This window comes from Hipposideros armiger, unplaced genomic scaffold, assembly GCF_001890085.2.
Source record: "Hipposideros armiger isolate ML-2016 unplaced genomic scaffold, ASM189008v1 scaffold_265, whole genome shotgun sequence".
Classification (NCBI taxonomy): domain Eukaryota; kingdom Metazoa; phylum Chordata; class Mammalia; order Chiroptera; family Hipposideridae; genus Hipposideros; species Hipposideros armiger.
The window spans coordinates 565568-586928 of record NW_017731615.1 but is presented as its reverse complement, the minus strand read 5'-3'; the positions used below and the strand labels follow the sequence as shown (position 1 = coordinate 586928).

Below are 21361 nucleotides of genomic sequence, written 5' to 3'. Positions count from 1 at the left end.
TTTTATTGGGGAATTGGGGGAAGGGGAACAGACAAGTTGCTCTCCTTTTGTTCTTCAGTCTAGTTGTGGAGGACGTTGCTTCACTGGCCCAAGTTAGCATCATCATTGTGCTCTTCCTGGGCGAGGCAGATCAGTCACCAGCTTCTGGACCGCCACTCAGGCAGCTGCTGGCTGCTGACTACACACGGTAGCCCATGGCAACCCAGACTACGCTGTCGCAGGCGACTCACAGCAGCCCAGCTCCAGGTTGAGCTGTTGTTCAGCATCTTAGCTGTGGAGGGCAGTGTCACTGGCCCTCATACGTGGGATCCGAACCGGGGCCCTCTAGCGTCTCAAGCCGACTCTTAACCATCGCGCCACTCGGCCAGCCCTCTATATATTTTTTTAATGACTAGTAACTTTCTTTTCTTAATCTTCGTTTCTTAAAAATCCATGATTACTAAACATTGTTTCTAGAGCACAACAGATAATAATCTTGGATAATATGACAAAAATTTAGAAATGACTAAAAAATATCTATAAAAAGTATACCTAAAAGGCTTAAAAATTAAGATGTAAACTCAATAGTCCTCTGTGGAAGCAATACTCTCTAAGGAACATTTAAAAATCACCTGGAAAATCATTAACATTCTTTATCAAAACCAAGTCCATAATTTAGTGTTTAGCAGAGAAAAAAAAAAGTCACAGGACAAAATGAAAAGCAGGATTCCAGTTATATTTTTAAAGTATGTACATATAGATCATAGACATTTCCTGGAATATTTATACCAACTTGTTAAACTCTACTTACCTCTGGGATTGGGATGCGGTGGGCTTGGAGTTACTACTCAGAGAAAGGGGAATTTTCACTTTTCATTTTCTACAATACTCTGATTTTTAAAGCATAAGCCTGTATTACTTTTTAACTTTCAACTATTTTATTTATTTATTCACTCATCTGTTTTAATAAATTTTTTGTTTTTAAATAATTTTAGACTTACAGAAAAGCTGCAAAGGTAGTACAGAGAGTTCCCAAAATACCTTTTCTCCTCCATTGTTAACTCCTCATATTATCAAGGTACATGTGTAAAAACTATACATGCACATACTGCACTTGGTACATTACTATTAATTAAAATCCAGACTTTATTTGAATTTCATCAGTTCTTTCATTAATGTCCCCTTTTGTTCCAGGGCCCAAACTAGAGTACCACATTGCATTTAGTTGTCTTATCTCCTTGGTCTCTTCTAGTCCATAACAGTTTCTTGGGCTTTCCTTGTTTTCCATGACCTTGACAGTCTCAAGAAAGACAGGCCAGATATTTTGTAGAATGTTCCTGAATCTGGGTTTGTCTGATGTTTCTCTCATTATCAGAATGAGTTATGTTTTTCTGGGAAGAACACCACTGAGATGATGTGACCTTATTATCACATCATACCAGGGGTACATGACATCACTGATGATTTTAACCTTCATCACTTGCCTAAGGTTGTGTTTGCCAGACTTCTCCACTGTAATTACTGTTTTTCCCTTTCCTTACTACGCTCTTTGGAAATAAGTCACTACATCTAACCCAACTTCAGGGGGGCGAAGAGGTGCGTTAAGCTCTTACTCCTAGAGATAGGAGAACTTACTAGGTCTGACAATTAAGTTCATAAACTTGTTGCACCGGTGTTTCTAACCTTTTCTGGTATCAGAGGGATTATTCATTATGAATTTGTACCAACTGGACAAACAGTTAACCAGGTTTACTATTTGGAAGTACTGAAAAGGCTGCATGAAAAAGTTAAACAACCTGAACTTTTCGCCAACAATTCATGGCTCTTGCATCACGACAATGCACCAGCTCACATGGCACTGTCTGTGAAGAAGTTTTTAGTCAGTAAACAAATAACTGTATTGGAACACCCTCCCTACTCACCTGATCTGGCCCCAATGACTTCTTTGTTTACCTGAAGATAAAGGAAATATTGAAAGGAAGACATTTTGATGACACTCAGGTTATCAAGGGTAATACAACGACAGCTCTGACAGCCATTCCAGAAAAAGAGTTCCAGAATTGTTTTGAAGGGTGGACTAAGCACTGGCTTCAGTGTATAGCTTCCCAAGGGGAGTACTTCAAAGGTGACTGTAGTGATAATTCAGCAATAAGATATGTAGCACTTTTTCTAGGATGAGTTCGCAAACTTAATTGTCAGACCTCGTACATTAGTTGGAATGCTTCTACAAAAAAAAGATGTTTCTTCTCCTGTTTATTTATTTATTCAATCATTTACTTATATCAATATGCACTCACTCATGTATATTTATTAATGCTTTGGTCTATAACTAAATACTACATTACTTATTTTATTACTCAAATTGTTTCAAATTTGGTCATTAAAAGCTTTTCTGCTTGGCTCCTGTGTCACTTTGTCATGCCCTACCCTTCTGTTTTCTGAGCACTTCCTTACTTTTTCACACTATGTGATGTTAATACTCATCTAAAATTTTCCCCTGCCCTAGCCCTATAATTAGCCATTTCTCCAAGGAGCCTTATTTCTTTTATTGAAGAATAGTGTTTAGAAACCTATCTGGGCACTGAGTGTGTCCCTTCAACTACCTTTTAATAATTGGTTGAAGACTTAATTAGTGTATGTGAAACACTCCTCACATAGGAATCGCTCAATAAATGGAAGAAAGCCATTATTATTATTGTTGTTGTTGTTATGCACATTTGTAAATATGGAACTGCTAAGTCCTAAACCAAAATTGTATCCCATTATATCAAACCCAAACAGGCCTACAGGTCTTTCTATGTTTCTGAGGCTCAGGACCATATAAGGCCAAGAAATAGGCATACCTCCACCCCTGAACCAGGATTCTGCATCCTCTGGCCATAAAATATGTTTCCTCCTTTCTTAGCTTCTACACGAAGCCATAAAATCAAAGGACTTCTGTGGAAAAAGATGTCCCCTGATTTTTAAGTTTTTAAGTTTAAAGGAAACATTTGAAGGACATTTCAAAAATAATCACTCCCATATCCAAGTCAGGCTCACTTTGCATCTATAGAGTGCAGTTTTGAATTCCTGCCCAAAATAGCTGTTGTTTTGAAATACTGCAGTGTCATTTGGCATGGAAATGGCTATTGTCCAATAGATCTACAAAAGTCCCTTCAAACAATGCCTGTTGTGTCAAATACCAATATCATTGTTCTTATTGAGTAATAGGTGATAGAGTCCTTTTTATGAACCAGATAAACAATAGCAAGTGTGCTAATGGGGTGGCTTAAAAGAGACCTCTACTTCAGGTACCCTGGCCAATTAGAGTGGCTGCCTGAAATGCTCTGGGCACAAGAATCAGAGATGTGTTCTCGGAGGACCTGTAAGGAGGACCCTGGGACCAGTGGAGACTCAGGACACCAGAATAGGGATGAGTTAAAGATATAGGGCCACTCACGGCATTGCCTTTCATGGCATTACCTGGGCCCTGCAGAATTGTTGGGTAGGGGCCACTGTGGAGAAGTCACCCTGGTTTAGGATATATCAGGAGCCTCGTAGGGTCCAGGGTCAAAGCACTGCAGGAAAAATGGTGTGAGATAAAAGGAAGCAGGAGCTCCCTGATCTGACAAAACTCCTCTGAGTTTTGTGGTATCCATATTCTTCTTACCAAACACTCCGGGTTTCTGTTTGTTTTTGAACAAGTGCCTTTTACTCTTTGTATTTCAGAATGTACTGATTTTATTTTGGGTTATTCTTGCTTGGTGCCAGGCCTACATTCTTCTGGGCAAAGCCAGTTGATCCATATGATAGGCTGGCTGCAGCTTCTAAAATCCCCTGGCGCCTGTCTAGCATATTTCTGGTATGGCCCACCTTGAAATTTTGCTTCCACTCTCAGCATGCTCCCACCCAGCTGTCTTCCCTAGGTCCTTGACCTGCTTACTCTTTCGGCTCCATCTCACCATCCAGAGCAGCTCCTGGCCTTGACTGATGGCCCTCAGGGACTATGTGGCTTCACACAAATGTCCTCCAGGCCCTGAAAAGCATCCCAATTTCCTTGAAGAAAAAAATTATAAGAACCAAAGCCATCTTGTAGAAATTTAAGCAAAGCCTCATAATTCTGATGGGGATTGTCTGTTTTCTCCTCAAGAAAAGGTACAGGAGGGTCCAAGCCAGCAGAAGCAGCAGAATGTCTTACTTTCTAACATTGGGATATTACTATTAACCAAACTTTATTAAAAAGTGCCCAATGGGCAAAGGGCTTCAATCCCAGGCAGCCAGCACTGGAATTGCATATAGTCAGGTGCATTGGTTTTACAAACAGAGCAAAGGATTGAGAGGCACTTATGCCTGGGTTCATTTTGTATCCATCCCTCACAAGCTAAGAGACTTTGGGCAAATCATAGATCATAAGCATCATTGTAAAATGGTAACCCAGTGTTACAAGATTTGTAATTTACTTTAAAAAACTTCAGTATAATCTGTGATATGTATGACAATTCATTTAAGCTTCATTTCTAGGCATAGTCAGCTAAAGTGATATCTAGAATATACAGTTCAGGGGTGGTGGGTACATGCCAGCCAGTATTATATCAGAAATGGATGTCCTCAGTCTTACCTTGATCAATAACCATTGCTTTACCATTTAGCAAACGTCAATGAATTTTCCTTGGCAAAATTAAAGATATTCAAGACATGTGATTTAGCTAAAATGTTGCATAAACACTTACAAGAAGAAAAGATAAGAATCCTCAGATGTACCCCTTAGTGATGTCTGAAGCTCGACCCCTAATCTGTCCTTGTCTCCAACCACTGGGTGAGAAGAACTTCTGATTGCATGATGCTTACTAAAGGATCCTACCTCGAGTAAAGCGTTTACTCAAGATACAGTTGGAGCACTTGGAAGGAGATACAGTGGGGATTTCATCAAACCTCCCAAACAGATTGTATGAAATATTTTGCTCCAGCTTTGTAATGAATGTTAGTCCAATAAATAACTCTGTATGGTAAACTTTGGTCTGAGGTGTCCATTCATTACGACTAAACAGCAAAGTTGTAAAAGGGCAGGTGTCACCACCTCAAGCTTCTTGGGGGGCTACTGTGGTTTCCAAAAAGAATCCGAGAATTGCATGTGATCAAATTGGCTTTAAAAAAATCCACAATTTTCATATCCTATAGAGTGAGGCTGAGGAGTTACATGTGAAAAGCGGGTGGTAAACTCTAAAATTCAAGACAAACATACTGTCTCAGAAATATTTTTGATTTCTATAACCCAAGTTTCCTCAGGGCTCAGCCTAGAGGTACAAATAAAGTGACATTATTAGTAATATTGGTAATATGTTACATTTTTCTGTTTCTTTCACCTTTCTCCCTCTCCTACCAGCCTCACCAGAGTCAGCTATCTAAAAAGAGGGCCCTATGTAGAATGTCATGAGGCTTTGGCATGGGTCTCATATATGCGCACACTCATTACAGTGTGGGCAGAAAGAGCTGCCCACACTCATGACAGCATTTGCCAGAAGGGCTGCTGTTTCCCTGGCACCAGCAGGCCCCTCCCACTAAGGCTCCAGAGCCGTGGTCTGCGGGTGGGGGCTCACTCCGTGGGAGATGCAAGGCAAACCATAGGTAGTATGAAGAAAATGTTCAAGTTCCTGTTTAATTTTTGTTTCATCCTTTATAATTTTTATGTTTTTGCATGTTTTATAAAATACATAACATATTAATACAAGAGAGGGCTTAGACATTTTTAAACAGATTAGGATATCAGTCGAAAGAATTTAGAAACCGCTGATGAAAGCATTGGTGGATAATGGGAAACATGCCTTTCTCCCTCTTGTACAATATATTCTGCTAAAACAGAGGTCTTGTGCTCAAATGAAGTACAGACTCTTTTGTGGAATAGTTCATACATACAGCCCACTTGCCTCGCCGCAGCTTTTATAGGTCTCAGCCCTGAGTCCAGGGAGTGACCGAGACAGAACCCCTCCTCGTGACCCACATCATACTACGTTCAGAATCACTCTGCCTCTCTTAGGATCCGTTCTCTGCAGAAACCTCTTCCGATCCTGGTGCCAATACACTGTGTCTGCTGATGGGAAAGACCACCAACTCATCACAGACATAGGGCAGACATTCAGCCGATGTGCCACACGTGCCTAGAGCGCAGGGATCCAGGCAATGTGAGCTGAGAGGCGCAAGACGACGCCACAGCTGACCGTGTAGGAACAGTAACCGTCCATTGCTAAATCACATAACGTTTCCAAGGCAAAACTTTACCTATACTGGGAGAGCCCCTCTAGGCAGTTTTGCCCACTGAGAGTAGGTGCATAACCCCTGTGTCTGCTTACATATTCAACACCTGTGAGGAAGATGTGAAGTTATATTAACTGTATAGAATATCTTAATACTCTAGTGTGCAACAGAGTGAGTTGAATCTGTATTAAAGAAGTAAATACACGTTTCAAAATGTGGAATTTCCCTTGATAAGATTATGAGAGTTTTAACAGTAAGTTTCATTATTCACTGGGCCCGAGACAATTTTCTATGGAAACATTTTCCCCAAATTAGAAAGGGAGTATAAGGAAAACAAAATTTGATATATAAATATTGGTCGTGTGATGTGGTCTTTCCTGTCCAATTTAGGGAACAAACAAGGTAGTCGAACAAGATGCTGGTATAAGACTAATGTGACCACTGAAACCCCACAGGGCTGGGATTGGAACAGGAATCCTTCTAAAACAAGGCCAAGCAGTGAGGCTGACCATCATCAGTCAGCCTTCCTTTTAGATTATGAATAGCCCGAGCCTCCAATCAACACTCCTGAGAATTTTCAGGAGTGGTCCAGGCTCTGTGCTAGGTGCCTTACACTACGCAACGCTTGGCCAGATAGGTACTATGAAGAAAAGCAGAGCCCAAAAAGGTTATGCAGCTCTCCCTAGGCACGGAGCTGGTGCGTGACTGGGATTTGAATTCAGAAGATCTAACTGACTCAAGCCCAGCTCACCCACATGCCACCTGCCTTCCTCATGGGAACCAGTCGTCCAAACCCTTCACGGGGACAAAAAGGTTGCTGCTTTGCTCTCTTGTGAACATAACTGCGAACAATGCCCGTGTTGTGGGCCCAGAGTTACAACTGGCTCCTGTCCATTGGAATTCATTCAAAAGACAAATGAGAATCATGTCTGCAAAAAAGAAATGCATTCTGGTGCCGAAATCAGCAGTATGTAATCCTCTGGAGTCAGGATGTAGTAACTTTATATGTCAACTTTGGAACTCTCTGATCAGATAAACTTTTATTTTCAAAGTGAAAAAAAAAAACAAAAACATTAACAAACTCTTTAACACATCTCCTGTTCATTAGAGTCCCCATCCAGGGCTCACACTGTGCATTTTCTCCCCTTCTTCACCACAGTACACTAGCCATACTTGGATAGATGAGGTTGTCCTGGACACAGGCTTTAATGGAGCTGGAAAAGGTTCAGAGCGCAGCTAGAAAGATCACGGGGGATGTAAGAGCCTTCCATGAGAAAACATCTAATAATACCAGGGCTATGGTTTAGAAAGCGGGTTGCCATGAAGTGGGGGACCATCACCTAAATCTATCTTTCACAATAAAACATTATTTGGAGTGATCCTATGCTCATTTTTTCCAAATCCTAGAGAGTTAGAAGCGCTACAGGCCTTGGTGACTCATGAGTCATCAGCATATGGCTACAAGAGAAGCCATTGACAAGAACAGGATCATCCAGAAAAAAAGAAGACTGTAATATTTGTCCAGTCCAGGTTCATGGTCTCATGGGAATTATTTTATTTAAATAAAACATTAAACTTGTTTACCTAACAGGTATTAAACATGTAGAACACTTATGAACATTTAACCTCTATGACTTTTTTTAGCTCAAAAAAATTCTACAGAATAAAATGCAAAATCTATTTGTTATAAATACATACAATTTTACTGTCCATAGTTTTTGTAAGTTTGTTACTACTACTTAAAAAAACAAAATATAAAAAAGGAGAGCAGTTGAAGTAAATCTGTGAATGCCAAACGAATTATAAAATTATTGCTCCAGAGAGAGTTATTTGACGATGACAGAAAAAACAACTGTCCTATTCTCCCCCAAAATGTCCCCTAGGAACCTTTTCAAGAGCCTACATTGCCCGAGAGGGTATAACTCCTCTTCCTAGGAATCCTCCCCTGTTTGTGACCATTTCTCATTTCATCTGTTAAGGTCCACTTGTTTGCTTTCATAGCTAACCATTTAGATGTGTATGACTGAGGGAGCACTCTGATGGCTACTGGTACCAATATCATAACCAGATGCTGAGTAGGAAGCATGTATCAGGCACCATTCTGAGAGCCATGGGCATGCTGAGATTCTTGGCAGCTATGAGGCAGGCATTGGCGTTTCCATTTTATAAGCAAGGAAACGGAAGCTCAGTAAAGTTGAGCAACTTACCCAAGGCACAGAGTTAGTAGCAAGAAAGCAGAATTCAAACCCAGATGTGTCCTTCACCAAAGGCCCACTGTGCTCTTTGCACTACTTTCCTAACTCATTTAAGGACTGACTTTCATCACTGATTTATAAAAATAGCAAGACTAACATTGTTATGGTAATTAACAAATTATTGGGTTGAATCACTGTCCATCGGGTGAAACTGCTAACATTTGGCCCTTTTTGACCTACCAAAACAGGAAATCCATGTGGTTTGACCTTTAAAAGCAGATACACTGGTATTTTTTATGAAAGTCTGGGGCAGCAGTGTGAGTTTCTGAAGAGATTCCCCACACAATAGGATGGGTTGAAGAGAACCAAATATTTCACTCAGCTCATTAACAGAAATGGCATGCTATGGATAAAAAAAAAAAAAAAAGAAAGAACACATAGAAAATACACGAATTTGCAAGATAAGGAAACTATTAAAAAGTTTGTTGTCACAGTAATTTGTTAAAGTGAAACCTTATGTATTGACTATAGTTCAACCATCAAGAGTACCGTGAAACACAAGCTAACAAAAAACACAAGTGCAAAATTGAAATGGTGTATAAATGAAAATGATTTCATCTAAATGAGGGCACTAAGCAAATTTAAAATATTCTATGGAACATCATTTTAGAAAAATCGCGAGGCTGAACAATTGAAAGTATGGAGAACCCTGCAAGTGAGACATCAAATATTAGAGCTAAAAGGAAACAAAAATTATTTAAATTTCACCCTTTTGTTTTATTGTGAAAGAAACTAAAGTTCAGGAAGATATGTCAGCAAGTAACAAAACTCAGGTTCCTTACTTCCAGTCCAGGGCTCTTTAAAATAGCAGAATAACATGCTATTTGAACATAATCATGTCCCTATATGTTGCAACAGCCATAGGGAGTATTGCACGTGTAAGAAAATTTTCATGAGGCATAATTTTTATCTTGTAGCATGATGAGGTTGCTCCAAGTAAATATATTAAGCATGTTTCATAACCATAAATCAAAAACCCTATGAGGGTTTTTTTTTAATTTAACAGCATTACACTTTCTTATTCAGCCTGTTGTTATTATGGTATAGCCAGAACACTGTCTTCTCCCAGGATGTTTTTCTAATTGCTTTTGGATAACATTTTGACTTTTTAAAGAGGAAGGCATTCTTAAAATAGAATGATTTGAATTTCAAGGAAAAAGAAAATCTCACACCTGCTCACTGAGAAATGCTCAGTTCAAAAGCATCACATTTGGAATTTGTCTTTGGTACAAAATTCAGCTATAGACATCCACTGCTAAAAGAGAGTCTGTCTCTAATTCAAAATAAATAGCAGAAGTCAGCTACCTTAATTATTTCCTTCGTTTATGAGGCTGTGTGTTCTTCTGGTCAAACAACTGTATTGCTGTGTGCCTGTGCTTTGCTTCCTCACTCATTAGAGCATCTTTAATAGCAATAGGGAAGAGTGAACTGCTCAGGTTTTTCATTCTCCCTATCTGGTGCTTTCTTCGAAAATCCTTTCAAAATCCAACAATCCATAAATGAATCTGAGATTTACAGCTAAGATTAAAAGTTTAAGGGCCGGTCGAGTGGCTCAGTTTTTAAGAGCTCGCTCAAGGGTTTGAGCTCTGAGCAACAGCAGTTCGAGTCCAGCCCGAGCTGAGTTGCCACTGAGCTGCCAACAGGTGGCAGGATGGCTCAGCTAAAAACAAAACAAAACAAAACAAAACAAAAAGTTTAAAGGAGAATAAATAATTGTGGCTGAAGGAGACTGGGATTCACTAAAGAAACGGAAAGAAAGTGACAATCACCAGTAGAAGAACCAATGTATCTTTCAAATGACCTGCGAAACCCCATCTCCCTTGTAGAAACCACACAGAGGGGAGGAACCCATCAGAGCTGCCAGGGAAATACCTCTGCTTTCAATGAAAGAATTTAGAATAATTGGATGGTGCACAATGCCCTAACCATCAGCCATAACAGCCTCTTGGATGCTACCTGGAAGAGCAAGAATCACTCATGGGTGTTTACAACCTTGAAAAGCATCACTGCAAAAGAGAATTAATTTTCTACATACTGAATACAATCATGTTTCCTTCTTATAGAGTTATGTGAATTCATTCATTCTTGCAACAAACAGGTATGGAGCACCTACCCTATGCCTGGCACCATTCTAGGAGCTAAGGAAACATCAATGAACAAAATAGACAAAAACCTCTGCCCTCATGCAACTTGCTTTATACTTGGGGAGACAAACAATAAATAAGTAAAATGTATAGTTTGCAGATGGTAGTAAGTGCTATGGAGAAAAATTAGGTGAGAAAAGGAAATTAAGTAAGATAATGTAAGTGTCTAGCAGAGTATATAAGCATTTAAAAAATATTAAAGGGTTTTTCTTTCCACTAATAAAAGCTCTGAAAATTATTTCCTTGGTTTCAGGATTAAAGTTGAGGAAAAATTACATTTCTTCTTGGGGGAGTGATAATCTCATCCCACTACTTCTGAGTAGTGAAATAATAATAACTTTTATTTATCAAATGCTGGCTTTGTGCCAATAACTACATAAAAATACTTTTTTTCATCTTGTAAAATGGATATTTTTCCCATTATATACAGGGAAAATGACACTCTAAGAAACTCAAGATCACAGATCTAATAATTTTATATTAGAGCTGAGATTCAAAGGTAAAAGCCCCTAGCTCCAAAATCCACCCTGCCAGCCAAAGAGGACCAAGAAAAAGGTAACATAACCAGCTTTGGAAGAGACACGCTTCCCCATATTATTTTTAACTTACAGGATTTTTCTTTTTGTTCTTTGCTATGTAATTATTAAGTTTATTTGCTGTGAAGGCGAATAAACCCATATGTTTTGTCTTCATTTTTTTATTATTCTTTAAGAAAATAATAAAAATCATGGTCTCTGCCATGATGTTTCACTCTGGTTCTTAGATGCTAAATCTTAACACCATCCTTGTGTGAATACCACATTAGATACTCAAACAAGAAGCAGCAAAATGAGTGCTGTCTACCAGCTTGAGATAAAAACAAATGCTCCTTTTCAAAGATACACTAAAACCTCAAATGTTGATGGAAATGTCACATTACCAAAACCTAAGGTTATTATTTTTTTTTTGCAATAGTTTGCACCAAATGAGAAGTTTCCATTTTGGGTTGCGGGATACTAAAATCCAACAATTCACACATATGTATATAGACTGATACTCTCTGGGCAGGAGATTAGTGCTGAGGGAGGTGGGCAGGGTAGGGTGGGTGGTCCCATGAGAGCAGTAGCCATGTTTCCCTTCTCTACTCACAGCATCTCCTGATACCCTACACCTGAACACCTTTTCAGTTTGGTTAGTCAAAATTCAAATGTTTCAAAATCATGGTATCAATTATTTGCTACTAAATTAGTGAAAACCATAATGTCTTAATTCACCAGTATGATCCTTGATTGGCTCTCTAAGCAATCATGCCTGCTTTTGTGTATGTTTCTATTTTTACCTTTATGTTGAGAACTGTTCTTTCTCCTCAAGCAGCTGCTTTTCTGAGACAGGTATCCCCTATAGCGTTCTAGAAGCTGCACGCCTCTCATAACTAAGGCTGAAGCAGCGTGTACCTCTCTCACATCTTGCTGTGCTGCCCACCTCCTCACCATCCCCTCCCCTTATTTTTAACTATTTTTCATTGAAAAGGCAATGTTATAATAACACTAAAGGACAAAATGTTTTAAAAACTACATTTGCACACTCGTTTTCATTTCTACATATAGTCTTCTACCAGTAAGGCTATATGCTGTTTCAGTTCTTTCTAGTCGATGTCACAGACAGCCTGCCTCCAAGTGACTAAGGGTTTTAAAGAGCCATTCTCTTGTAATTCACACACACAAAAAAACAGGTTAAATACAGCACAATATTTGAATTAACTTTAAAAAGCTAAATGTAAGCAGATTACTTCACAATCTAATGTCATAGGAATAAACAGTGGCAGGGGAGCCAAGGACCTGGGGAACTGCAGTGGGAAGGGTTATGGTGGGCTCAGAGCTGTCCCAGAAGGTGACAGTGACAGGAGACTGGTGGGGTACAAACAAACGATGAGCACTGAGAACTGAGAAAGCTGAGAGTGGGCAGTAAGCAATCATCTTGAGTGAGCCAGAAAAAGTAATGAGTTACGTAAGGAAAAAAATTTAAATCGAGGAATTACATGAAAAGAACAGAAGATGAGAGGCAGCCCCAGACATGCCTGGGGCTCCATCTCAGGTTACCTCCAGGACAAGAGAAGAACTACTCAGGACTTCCACAAGCAAAGCCCAGACAACACGGTGTTAAGTCTACGATAAGCTCTCCAGGTAATCTACACGTGCCTGCCTTCGGTCAGCCTAATTTGTAAAGTGTATATCCCTCCAGCACATGATCTTAGACATAGTAGACATTTGACGTGTTTGTTGATTGTTGACTACTGCTGAAATTATCGGAAACAGCTGGTGTAAGAGCTTGTACAGTGGTGGATATGATGGGCATTTGGATTGTTTCAGGGTACAGACTTAAGGCCATGAGTCCATGGGGCTTGATCCTTGGAGAAGACTGCACCACCCCACCCCACTCCATCCCAGTCTTCTAAGAGATAACAAGAGCCCCTTATGGATTTGTCAGGTCCTTGTTTATGCTCACATAGCCAAAAACAGAAAAAAAAAATTACCCTTTTCCTGTATAGTGAGGTCATTCATATTAATTTTCAAACAATTCTCAGCATATCTGTAGATTAATGTAGCCACTTCTCACTATGACGTAATGGGCTGCACGTACTATAAGGCCCAGGCGTCTCTGTCACCAGAATGTCATTACTATAAACAGTAATGGCAGATCTGGACTTACGAACATTAGCGTGGCTGGAACTGCCTTGCTGGAGAAGGGTTCATTATAAATATTGACTGTAATTCCCTGTTTAATTTTTAAAAATGTGAACTCTTCTTTAGTAATATAACCTCAAATTATAGGCTTCTCCCCTCCCCCAACCTCCTGGAAAGAGAGACCAGGAAAAAAAGGACAGTGCTAAAAAAAAAAAAATACCCAGCCAGAATAAAAATGTTGTGTTATTTAAATGAGAGTTAAACAAAGAGGGAGATAAAAGGAATCCAGTAGTAAAACAAAGGGCAGGAGAACTAATATAAACTATGAACCAATAGGATGGTTAATTAGCTTGCTTTGCAAAGAAGATTTAATTTCTCCCCTGAAAGCAATGGTGGTGACAAATAAGCCTGACCTACCAATATCTTCAGGTATAATGTAACATGTCCCCTATTGGCTATAAAAGAAATGGCACTGAATTACTGTGCCTGATGCTGAATTGCCACGGATGCCTCTAAATTACCATGCACGTGGTCTTGGCTCTGGACTGTCTCGACAATGGTCCTTTAGAATTCTTAAGCTCTACAATTTTTATTTGAATTGTTCCAGAGCAGAGGTCTCAAACTCAAACACCCACAGGGCTCAAGCAGCAGCAGTGGGGATAAATGGATGGGAGGAGGGGGAGATCATTATGAATTGGAGAATACTGCTCCATCTAACAGTCAACTCTTGCCAAGTGAGCCATATCACCTATTTCTTAACAATAAGCTTGAAACTCAGATTTGTTTGTCAATTTTTTTATATCAAAAGCAACATATGTTACAGAAGTTTCAGGGTCCAGTGTACAATGAAAGTGCAGAACCCCTTGCTCAAAAATTATGAAGGATTTCAAAACGGTGGCAGCGGAGCATTAAACCAAGTGTGGATCCTTCTAAGCACAGAAACCTATAGGACTTCACAGGTTGCACACCCATGATGCCTTCCAGGAGCCATACAAAACAAGCTGCAGGCCAGAATCAGCTCATGAATCACCCAGCTGGAGACCCCATTCTACAGGTCCCACGTTCTCTCACTTCCCCTTATGACTCAAAGCACACAGTTGCAAGATGGTTCGAAGAGTTTGGAGCATGCCCATGAGCTAAAGAACAGAATAAAACATGGCCGGTAGCGTACAAGGGAAATGAAGTCTCTCCTTTGTCCTCACCAAGTCTTAAAGCCCACTGGGGGGGTTCAGCTGCTGGCATATATGCTCATGGTAAAGAAATCTTCTACGTTATTAATTCAAACTACCTAGTTGTACCTATGGCTAAAGTCCTACAAAAAGTGATGTTCTCCTGAAAAGCCTTCCCACTCAGAGCCCATCTACAGCGTCGGGTAAGTGCAAGTGCCATAAAAGAGGAACAGTCAATCTGCAAGTGATTGTCGCAAGTCAGACATACCTTACACGTGAGTGAATGTGCACCTGAAAAAAATTCATGAAAATTTATGACAATCCAATCCTAGTTTTGAGTCCATTAGGTAATACGATAATTTAGAGAAATGCTTCCCATTTAAAGTGATGCTTGTAGGGCACACCAGGGTGAATGGACAGGCCGCTCATGTCTGGAGGTGACTGGTACACCTACCCCCATGTGGCACATCCCTCCACTAGTACACAGGCTAGCACTTCCAATTTAGAAGGCTTTCTGTACAAACAGCTTTTAAAGGTGAGAAATAATAAAAATTTTATTTTCATTTTTATAAAATTCATTTTATAAAAATGAAAAACAAAAACTCTCAACTTATCTGTCACATAAATGTCATATTTCCATATGTCAGGTTTTTGTCCACTGAGATAGACATGTACTTTTTGATTGATTACAATTACACTTTTCAGGATAGCTTACACCAATAAAATGCTAATTGCCAGATTGGCTTTGTCCATACCCAGCAAGATTCTAATCCAAATGCAAGCAGAAAAAAAAAAAGCTATTATTCAATGCAATGATTTCACCTCCACATGTACACCATGCATCTGCACCTACACATATATGCAGAGATAATGGGTTTAATCTATCAGCACATGGAATAACAGTAAATAGAAATAGTATTACAGTACCAGAGAGAATCAATTATTCCACTTCAAATTTACCTGTTTGTTTTTGTCTCCCCTTCTACGATGTAGTAGGGCAAGAGATTTGCATCTGTCTTATTCACTGCTGTGTCCCCTGACATTACCTGGCACACAATAAATACTCGATAAATACTTGAACTGAATCGAACCCACAGGATCAAAGCAACTTATCATTCACATTCAACTTATCATTCCAATCCATTCTAGGATTGGAAATAGAAGCAAATCAGAAACACGTATAGCAGGACCATCAACTTCCCTAAATTCCTCTGGCTTTTTTATTCCCTAATTGGAACAGAACCCATGCAGTTACTGCACTTAGTAACTCTGCTGTTTTCTAATCAGCCTCTGATTCCTGTAACTTATGCAGACATGAGCGTGGGCCTCCTTGGAGCAGGCTAGGACAAAGGTTAACTTCTTCCCAGAACCTAGAAAACGCTAATGAGCTCTATGGAATAATATTTCTAAGTATTCACCATACCGGAATCAATATCAGTGTGCTGTCAGTGTGTGCATTAGCCCCACAGTGAAACAAAGAACAGCCCTGAGAGCCCAGTAATGACACTGGGCGTGGAGGGCTGGGGATGGGCAAGATGTTGCAGAGATGACTATATTAGGTCTCTTCAAACACAAGGCTTCCAGGATGTTGCCCAAGACTCATTCTTGTACTTTGTCAGGGATAGGCAGTGTTTGGATTCAGTCACTGATCCACTCAGCGAAATAACTCTCTTTTATCTTCTTGACCCAAGAGAAAATTCAGAGTACACCTTCCTGGCTGTGAGAGACGTTTTCTCTTCTATCCTTTCCTGGTGTTGCCAGGGAATGCAAATGTCTTTAAGTTAGCAGGGCACTACATATGCAGCTGATAAGGCAAGTACAACAAACTTGAATCATTACCCACAGGTAAGATCTGCTTTTAGTGCCACTCCACAAGGCCCATGCTCATTCGTGTAGCATTTCCCATGCAGAGATCTGCTAGAAAATAGGTCAAATAACGGTGGTGGCAAAAATTGAGTATCAATTCTGCATTACTTAAACCTCTAGGATCAGAGTAGGATCTAACCAGGACTCATGCTCATTCCTGTAGTAAAACTGCTGATCTTGTAAATGGGATTTAATGTTAGTGTTGTAATTTTAGTGTTGTAAATGGGATTTCATGCTACATGTGAAATCTGATTTTCCAATTAAAATAAGAAGGATGCGGAGAGTGTGATAGACTAAAGATGCCCGATCTGTAGGGTATACACACAGTTAAGATGTTCTAAAGCTAAGATAACTGTGGGTAAGCATGAGGGTGTCACAGTCAAATCACATTGGTTTGAAGTCCTGGCCCAATCGCTTTTTAACTGTGACCTTAGCCAAATTAGTTAACCTGGCTAAGATATAGTTTCTGAAAAATGTGACTAACACCTAATCCTATAAAGTAAGATTGTTACTCTCTACCTCATAATGTCATTATAAGAACGAAATAAGATACACCGGGGATGCCAAAAAAATGCATACACATTTTAAGAGATGTCAACACTTTGGTCAAAGTTGCTCAAACAGTAGTTCACCATAATCAGAAGTGTCTGGACACTGATGGTAACCACTTTGAGCACCTCTTGTAATTGTAGAAGTCAAACGTGACTTGTATTCATCTTTTTTTTTTTTAGCTAAGCCATCCTGCCACCTGTTGGCAGCTCAGTGGCAGCTCAGCTCAGGCTGGGAATCAAACCGAGAACCCTGTTGCTCAGAGCTCACACTTTTGAGCAAGCTCTTAACCAACTGAGCCACTCAGCCGGCCCTCTTGTATTCATCTTTTGTTATCAGTATATATTGAATATTATAATTTTTATACAGTTTTTTCCTTTCTTAAAATGTGTATACATTTTTTTGGTACCCCCCGGCACATAATGCTTAGTCCAGTGCCTGATAAATAATAAGAACTGAAAAAAAGGCAGCTGTAGTTGTTATGATGATTATTTTTATCACCCTCACCATGGCCTAGTTAACCACAAAGAAGGAAATTCTCAGTAACTTGGCAATTCAGTAAAGAAAGCCATAACCAAAAGCATGGTGGAGGCTAGTTCCCTGCAAGAGGCTTCCACAGTCTAAACTTGGCCACACAATATGGTCTTGAGGATCTTTCACTCATCACTGTGAGACAAAACTCTTTAAATTCCAGGAAGTTTCAGTGAAACCCCACTAAAGGCAGCCATAGTGCAATCTTTCCCTTCCCCCACACACTCCTTGGGGACCTATGAAAACTAAGACAACCGAAATAGTCTTTGCCAGTAATTAAGACATGCAGCTAATCAGAGAGAAGCACAGGCTGTGGCCCTCTGCGAAGAAACTGAGCACCAGGATGACAGCTCCCATTATGAGGGCTTTGTTCTCCTGGAGCAAAAAGAACACAAAAGCATAAAGTTGGGGAACCATAACTGCATTTTGAACATTTGCAGGGGTGGAGGGGAGATTACAGGCTCATCTGAACTGGGAGGCTATTCCACCAGATAACTGCGTCAGCCCACACCCATCATCACCTTCCCTACACTCAAAGCATGACTCCACTTTTTTCTAGCACCACCCTTAAGGAATCTGGCTTTGAGACTTCCAGTAATTGTACAAATCACCCATGATGAAGCAGCTGAGAGCGCTGCTAGACAAAAGAAACAAAAATTAAGCAAATTAAAAAAACTCATTAAAATGTTGCCTTTGGTTATTTTTACGCTTAGCAATTCATGTTACCAAACAAGTCTTTCTTCGTTGCTTTTCCTTGGAAGTAATACTTTAAAAGAATTCTAATGGGCACTGAATAATTTTCTCCAGACTCATAATCTAGCCACTAGATATTTCCCCTTCCCCCATCACTATCCAGCATCCCTCCCTGTCACCTTAGAGCTTCTGACTGAGCTGCGTTCATAGCCGGCAGTCCCAGCAGAGATTTCGGTTCACATTATATGACAAAACAAGCAGGCAATGAACAATTCATGCTCCTAAGTGCTTGCAATCAAGCCAGGCTGAGCTGACCTTTCCCATCCCGTACAGCTGCATGTCAGCCACATAAGCTTAAAGGACCAAGAGTAGCATGTGTGCAATGTGTATAAACAAACTAATTAAAACCCAAGGTCTTTTATTCCAGCTAGTGCCTAATGGGACCAATATGCTTGACTCTGTGCAAAAAAAAAAAGTCACTCCAAGTGGGCTAGAGGTATGTATTGCCCTTCCTGCTTCCTATGTTACATCTCTTTCCGTCTCAACAAACAGCCTGAAAAGAAGAGAAACTATTTGCTATTAGGTTGCTATTTTTTCCTGGGAGACTTTTCAAATAAAAACTATCAAGTCAGCAGCCCTGAGCCACAAGGCCACTCCCTGATTCCAAGTGGACATATTGATCAATTGAACTGACATGTGCCTCCTCCTTTCTCTCCCTTAGTAGCGATCAGCTGCACCAGGGCGATCCATTTCATTTCCCAAAACAAAAGGTAACACACTGCTCCTTATCTGACCCTGTCGGACCACATATTTGAGGAAAAAATATGTATAGAATGAAGATGCTCAAAGACAGAACTAGGAGTTGAAAGGGACATGATACATGTTTATCTGGAGTTGTAGAATTGAGTTGAGGTTATAACTGAGCCCAGAGGTCCGTATTCACCACCATCACTGAGAACCCTGCTATTTCTTCATCTTCCCAGCTCCTGGCTAAAGTTAAACAAGAGAGAGCAACACCACCGCTACTTCCAGGGGCTCTGCTCAGGGTTACCCTTCATTGCAACTGCCGCAGAGAGGAGGCTTGTTACAAGTCAGCCTGCAAACAACTCCAGCTATTTTAGAGACTAGCTAGAGGCAGAAAAATATTGTGGCAGTCCTTCAACTAACTATGAAGGACATGGGTTGAAGAAATACCATATAAATTGAAGGCTCAAGTAATTTTTATTTGGTTGGAGTCCTCATGTTTTTAATAAATTCTGTCTCGAACATGCAAGAGATCCCCTTTCACATCAGGGTTATGTCAAATGCTTATTCAGCAGTCGTCCCTGGCCATGAACACTGAAACCCAACCGAGGTAAATACTAAATTTCATACTGCCAATCACTAAATATTTCATAAATCACAAGGCCAAATAAGGGACCAATTAGGTCTGCCTATAAAAGAAGAAATGTATATCTTTACAATGTTGAAAATCTGTGAACCACCCATCTTCGAGCCTATTTGGGGTTTTGCATTAGAAAATGATCTTATGTTTATGAAAAATTCCATGAGGACACTGAAAATAACAGGCAGAGATAGAGCAAGAATAATCTATGTATTTTGATTCCTTAACAACTCTTACAGGCCTTTGTCTTAACCCAGCAGTCTGAAAAACAGATTTAGGTAAAACAGCCCTTCTTTCCCTAGTCCATTTTCAGCAGACAGCCTCCCCCCATCTCCGCCTTAGCAGACACAGACTCACCAACAAAACAACCGTGCAATTAATGCCCAGACATTTAACACTCACCATCTCCTGCTCCCACCGTCTTCTTTTGATGTTTACAGCACATCTGTAGGATGCAATACTAGGAGATGCCTTGTTTGACCTGCTGCATGATGCTGTGACATCAGTTCAGATGATGCAGCTCATTATGGGAAAGACTGCTGTTGCTATGGCAACTGGGATGTGCCAGGAATCCTTGCTGCATTTCTAGTGGAGCCTGAGACAATACGGAAGCCCTGTAAGAAACAGACGATATGCAAAATTTAGACCAAAGGAAGAGGATCCCTCGTAGGACTAAAAATCCATAGGTTTAAAAGGAAATCCATAGATTTCCCTGAAGACACTTTGGAAAAAAATAAAAATTACCTCTTACTTTGTTGTTACACATATAGAAATGGGGCGGGGAGGAAGGTTGATATAGGTTTAATACTGAGCACACAAAAACTCAAATGGATAATGTTTCTCTGTTAGGCAATTTGATCACTTTTTCTTCCCTGGACAGCATTACGATACCTTTTTAGAAGTTCTTAAAAAGAATTTTTGCTCATTTGTCAAAGACAAAAAAAAAAAAACAAAGCAGGGAGCAGGAAAATAATTGAAAATGGAATATAAACAGCTGAGAAAGTGACTAATTGTAAATAGGCCTTAATTCTCAAAACATGAGCAAACTCCTACCAACAAAGTTGACCCTGATCAATTACCCTGATGAACACCAACTCACAGAACCTTCTCATTCAGAGTAGACCCAGCACTTACTTGAACATCAGGTGGGCACATAGAAGGAGGTTTAGAATCCGAGGAGGGGAGGTGTGGGGGGGGACCACACCACCCTTAACTTCTAGGGCCCCTTTCCTTGGCCTTCAGAACCCCTCCCACTTACAGACCAAAAGCAAGTCTTTCATGGGGTCAAACCTCGTGGTTGGAACAAGTGGCAGGCCTGCTAAAGACTTCCTAAACCATTGACATTCCAAACATTGGGGCTCTGTTTTCCTCTCTTCCGGGGCAGTAAGACACACAGAAGGAAATTACTCTTGCCCCTCCCCCAACAAAAGCTGGAACTGTGTGAAAAGCCACATTTAAACAAGACACAGTGAGGTATTTCTCCAGTTGGTAAAAGAAAAGCAAACCTAAAGCAATCATTCCTTTCCAGCCCTGAGCAAAAACAAATATTATGTGGTGAGAACTGGGGGGAAGGAGACATGGATAAAGCAGCCCTCTCTTGCATATTTAATACTCTCAGAACATAGAGACAGAATCAAGCTGACCTCCAACCACTTTATCTTCACATCTGGGTCAGAACAACATTCTAAAAGCCCTAAATGAGATGATGTTGTCGCCCTCCTACTTGAGATTTTAAATGGCACTGCTAGCCAACTACATGGGGGCTGGGGGGATTGAATGGCAGAAGGAATTCAGGCAGTGCCTCTTGTCAAACAGGGGCTGACAAAATGCATGAGAGGAGCCAAGATCCTAGCAGGGTGCACCAACAGCCATGCACAGAGCAGCTCTGCCCTGGATG

The 21361-nt window shown here is 40.3% G+C and overlaps 1 protein-coding gene across 3 annotated transcripts in view; it reads right to left on the bottom strand.

Annotated features, from left to right (window-relative positions):
* AKAP6 (A-kinase anchoring protein 6) overlaps nt 1–20002 on the bottom strand; it is a 473754-nt gene extending 453752 nt beyond the window's left edge. Inside the window, exons 1-2 of one of the 3 annotated variants that reach the window (XM_019656773.1) lie at nt 19867–19978; nt 15402–15487 (exon numbers count right to left, since the gene is read on the bottom strand). The gene's annotated coding sequence lies outside the window, so the exon portion shown is untranslated. Of the gene's footprint in view, nt 1–15401; nt 15488–19866 lie in introns of all 3 variants that reach the window. The other 2 variants (XM_019656775.1, XM_019656770.1) reach the window with 2 other exon arrangements.
* Between the last annotated feature and the right edge of the window lie 1359 nt (nt 20003–21361).